Here is a 5,000-nt window from a genome sequence, read left to right as displayed (position 1 = left end):
GGCGAAGTCACCGCAGTCAGGTGAGTGGGCACTGCTGGGCTCTGCAGTCTCTCGGACCAGGAGGCGTTGTCGGCGACCAGGATGGAGGTGCGAGCTGTCCCACGAAGGTTGAAGTCGTCGGCGTCGAAGTTACCCAGGAGTGGGCAACAAGCCTTGGCTAATTCAAGCCCACGCGGTGGACTCAAAATGGCGTCTTGAGTGGACCAGGAGGGTCCAGGGTGCTCCTCTTCGGGAAGGGAGCAAGGGCCAGTCTGGAGCAACCAGACCAGCAGCAGAAATGTCGTCGGGCGTCGTCAGGAAGGCCACAAGCCAACGGGCTAGTAGCCAAACAACGCGGTGAGCAGCGGAAAGCAGAAGGGCCCCACGCAGATCGTGGAGATGCTGGGGGGCTGCACTTCGGGGCTGGAGCTGCTCAGAGTCGGGGCTTCTCGGACCCCAAAGCACTCACCAGTGGAATACTCGGCGGGCTTGCTGGAAAGAAGTCGTGCAGTCTTGCAGATGGCCGGTCCCTTGAGGTCTCGTCGCACCCACGGTTCTCAGCTGGGCTGTAGAGGTGGGTAGAGGTCAGAGGTGCCAGGGAAGCCGGTTCTCGTCGAGCTGGGCAGTCGGATTCCGGAGGAAGGACTTACAGCAGACCGCAGTGTTCTTGGATGGTGCCTGCGGATGCAGGGTGACTACTCCTTAGTCACAAGGGAGAAATCTTAGGAAGAAGTCTTGAGTTCCTTTCGCAGAAAGTAGTTTCAGGATTCAAAGATGATCTGATTTGGAAGGGGGCCAGTCTCTACCTTTATCCTGTAAAAAGGGGCTGGCACGCGACTAAGTCCTGCCCTATGGGTGGGACTAGGAGGGGGGGTGGTTACACCCACTTCCTTGGCGGGCTTTTCCCCAGCACAGGGTCTGGAATGACCCTGGAACTGGTTCAAGCCGGCCTATGCATAGTGAGCACCGGGGTGCTACTTGCAGTCACCTTCCTCTAAAGCCCTGCCTACCTACAATACACAAAACCCTGTCTGGGACGGTGCTGGCACCGCCCCTGGCAGGAAACCCTTTGTCCTTATCTCCTGCTCTGGGAGGACTCCCAGCAGCAGGAGGGCAGACTTGTGTCTCGGTGGCAGCATCCATTTTGTGGATGCTAAGGCTCTGTCTGACTTTTAACCGGGTTATAGGTTACAGGCATGTCGTGTCCCTCTAGAAGGGTGGAATGCTAACCCCGTCGCCAGAATTGGCGAGGGGTTAGTATTCCAATTCGTATGACACCTTACTCGACATGTTTTGATAAAGCGATACCAGAGTTGGCACATAACCGCGAGGATTATAATGCACTTAAGAGTATATGGTATGCGATATCATGGAAACGGCTAAGGGATAGATCCCGAAAGCCGCAGACAGGCTCAGCTCATGCCAGAGCACCATCTCACACGATTCCAAGCACTCTGCCTTCAGGATTGTTAAGGCCTGCCATAGGAGTGACTGATAGGAGATCTGTGTGTCCATTTAGGGTTAGATATAGGTATACTATATCTAAAGCAAAGGGTGATTACACCACCTTGCCCCAGCTGTCAAGCAGCCAGTTGTGTCAGATTTGGATGGCCAGCCAGGGGTGGCATAATACATGCTGCAGCCCCTGGTAGGCCCTGGGTACACCTATGCCCTGGGTACCTAAGGTACACTGTACAGGGACTGATAAGGTGGCTCAGTATCCAATTTAGATATGTACCTAAGGTACATGGAATCCATTTTACAGAGAGAGCAGTAGGCCTGGGGCCCTGAATAGCAGGGTCCCAGGTCAACTAAGTCAGAAAACCAGCAAAACACCAGGCAAAAAGTTGGGGGCAACCATAGTCAGGGATCAACCTTCCTACATAACCCCCCCCCAAACGAAAGGAGATAAGGCTATCCTTGTCCAGGTAAGCCTATATTGCCTAAGTGGCCATTTAAGGAAGTACCAGCACTGGCATGGTTACCCCCTATGTCATGGTCCACTAAGCAATCCCTCACCCTAAGGGTGTCTGAGGGTCTCCACCATAGGGAATCTCTACCTGTGGTGTGTTTTGTCAAAGAAAAAGGCTGGTGCTGAAATGGAGTACTGAAGTGAGGCTCCACTAATTTTGGGCTCAGCTTCCTCCAATCATTTTCCACCATATAGGCCTTTCTTTCCAAGACTGAGTTGTTTTGGGCTCTCAGGGTCAACCTCTGGCTACCTACAGCTGGAGGTTGGGTCCCTCTGTTTGGCTTACTGGAGGGACAGGTCAGGTCTGGGGCCCTCAGGTCCCAAGTTTGGCTGTGCCCAACAGTGTCCATCTGTGGGAGGTCCCTAACTAATTTTAAGGGGGATCCCTCAGGAGTATGTTTTATTTTCACTTGGCTAGGACTACTAGCTTCAGTGCCCTTAATCTGCTGATTGGGAAATTCTTTTGGACAGGGGGCCCCTTGGGGTCCAACACTGGCCTCCCTGACCTCTACAGCCCTGGGCTGGCTGAGGCAGGGTAGAGAGGGGCAGGTTACCTGCTCCAGACTGGGTCCCACCTTGGAAGGGTCCACTGACATCAGGGGTTCTGCCAGGCTAGGCCCGACTACCTCTGTGGCAGTTTCTTCACAAGGGGTCAGATCAGTTCCCTGAGGAGGCTGATCCTTTCCTAAAGTCTGGTGGAAGGGAGATTTCTCTTCCTCCTCAATACTCTCTGTCTGAGTGGAGTGATCCATAGTCTCAGGCTTCACAACACTGTCATCTGTCTGAGTTTGAGCTGTGGCCATCACAACTCTCCCAACCTTTTCAGGAGGGGGCTCAGTTTGGGTGTGGGCTGTGACCATCACAGCCTTGACAACCTGTTCTGGGAAGGAAGTTGTCTGAGATTGGGTTGTGACTGGCACAACCCTCCTGACCTGTTCAGGGAGGATATCTTGGACTGGGGCTGTGGCTACCACTGCCCCACTAACCTTACCATGGATGTTTACCATTCTAGAATGGGTTTCTTGCTCTACTTCAGCCCAGGCTGAGAGCTCTAAATCATTCCCCAGTAGGCAATCTACAGGCAAGTTTGGTGACACTGCCACTCTCTTGTGGCCAGTGACACCTCCCCAGCTGAGATTGACCACTGCCATGGGATGATCTCTCTGTACTCCATCAATATTGGTCACCTGGTATGTGGCACCAGGTAAAAGTTGCCTTGAGGGGACTAGACTCTCAGTCACCATAGTGATGCTAGCCCCTGTATCTCTATAGGCCTCAACTTTTATACCATTGATGAGGGGCTCCTGTCTGTACTTGCCCAAAGTGTTGGGACAAGTTGTGAAGTTGGCAAACCCCATGCCAGTCTCACAAACAAGAGTATCTAAGTTTGGGGACCTGGTTAGGCCAGAGTCCCCAGGAACTCCCAAAGTAAATGCACCCAAATTCTTGGGGGCACTCCCACCACCTGGGGGATTACTACTAGTAGTAACAGGAGGTTTGGGAATGTTACTTGGGGGTATGTTTTCCTTATTGTTATTCTTTGGGCAACTGCTGTCAGTTTTTAAATGACCCACCTGTTTACAGGGATAACAATAAGGTTTCTTCTGGTTGTTGGAAGGATTTTGGGACCCACCCCCCTCAGAGGATTTTTGGGGCCCTGATGTGGTTTGATCTGGAGATTTATTCCCACCCTTCTCTTGAGGCTTGGTTGATTCCTTTTTCTGGTCACCACCTTGGTTCTTGGGCCTAATCCTGGTTCTGACCCATTTGTCTGCCCTCTTACCCAATTCTTGTGGAGAGGTCAGATCAGAGTCTACCAGGTGCTGGTGTAATAACTGGTTCTGACAATTATTTAAGACTTGCTCTCTCATAATAAGATTATACAATCCTGTGAAGTCAGTAACCTTGCTACCCAGTAGCCAGCCTTCCAAAGCCTTAGTGGCACAATCAACAAAGTCTGACCAGTCCTGAGACTGAGTTTTCTGGGTGTCTCTGAACAGCAACCTGTACTGCTCAGTGGTTAAACCAAACCCATCAACCAGTGCATTTTTCAGGACCTGGTAATTGTTAGCATCCTCAACTCTAGTAGTGAGGAGCTTATCTCTACCTTTACCATCAAAGGAGAGCCACAGTATAGCTGCCCACTGACTCTGGGGAATGCACTGCACAGTGCAGGCCCTCTCCAGAGCAGCCATCCATTTCTGGATGTCATCCCCTTGTTTAAAGGGGGGCACTATTTTAGTCAGGTGTTTAGTATCTAAACCCTTCTCTCTATCTCTTGGGAGATTGCTGCCACCAGTGGGAGCTAGCCCACTCATCTGCTGCTCTCTTGCCAGGGCAAGCTTCTCTTTGGCCAGGGCAATTTCTTCCCTTTCAATCCTCAGTTCAGCTTGTCTCATCCTAGCCTCATGCTCCTTTCTCTGAGGGGAAGTAAATCTCCTCTGTGGAGGATTCCTTCTCCCCTGAGAAGAGGCATTAGAGTGCAGAGATCTATTGGAGTCCCTAGAAAGAGATCTATCTCTCCTAACTCCAAGGTTAGGCCCACTTCGGGTTAGTACTGGGGGGCCCCCAGATCCTAGCCCAAGTAAGTCTAAGTTGGTCTTGGTTAGCCTTCTGACTACCTCAAGATTCTTGTCTGCCTCATCCCCAGAGAGTACCTCCTGATCCTCCTCCTCAACTGCTGAATCAGTGTTGGGGAGGTCTGGATCCCCAGAGGTTCCCTCTAAGGCTGGCATGCTCCCATGTAACTGAGAGAGCTTTCTGGCATCATATGTCTCTAAGAGACCTATCAGAAAGGGAAGGGTGGGGTTAGACCCCTGCTTCAGTTTCCTGGAGACACAGATTTGTCTCATCTCCTGAAAATTGAGAGCTGCATATCTCGAAGTGACCTGTGGAGGGTCAACACTGACCAGGGGAGTCTCAGTAGAGTCCCCCTGAGTCGACATGCTTTTCTAGTGAGGTGTAAGTGGTGCACTTACCTACACTATATGTTTGCCTACTGATCCCTTGCTAGAGTTGTAGTTTAGGGTGTGCTAGGCCCTAGGAGCTA

This window comes from Lissotriton helveticus, chromosome 12 (assembly GCF_964261635.1).
Source record: "Lissotriton helveticus chromosome 12, aLisHel1.1, whole genome shotgun sequence".
Taxonomy (NCBI): domain Eukaryota; kingdom Metazoa; phylum Chordata; class Amphibia; order Caudata; family Salamandridae; genus Lissotriton; species Lissotriton helveticus.
Note: the sequence above shows the minus strand (reverse complement) of the source record.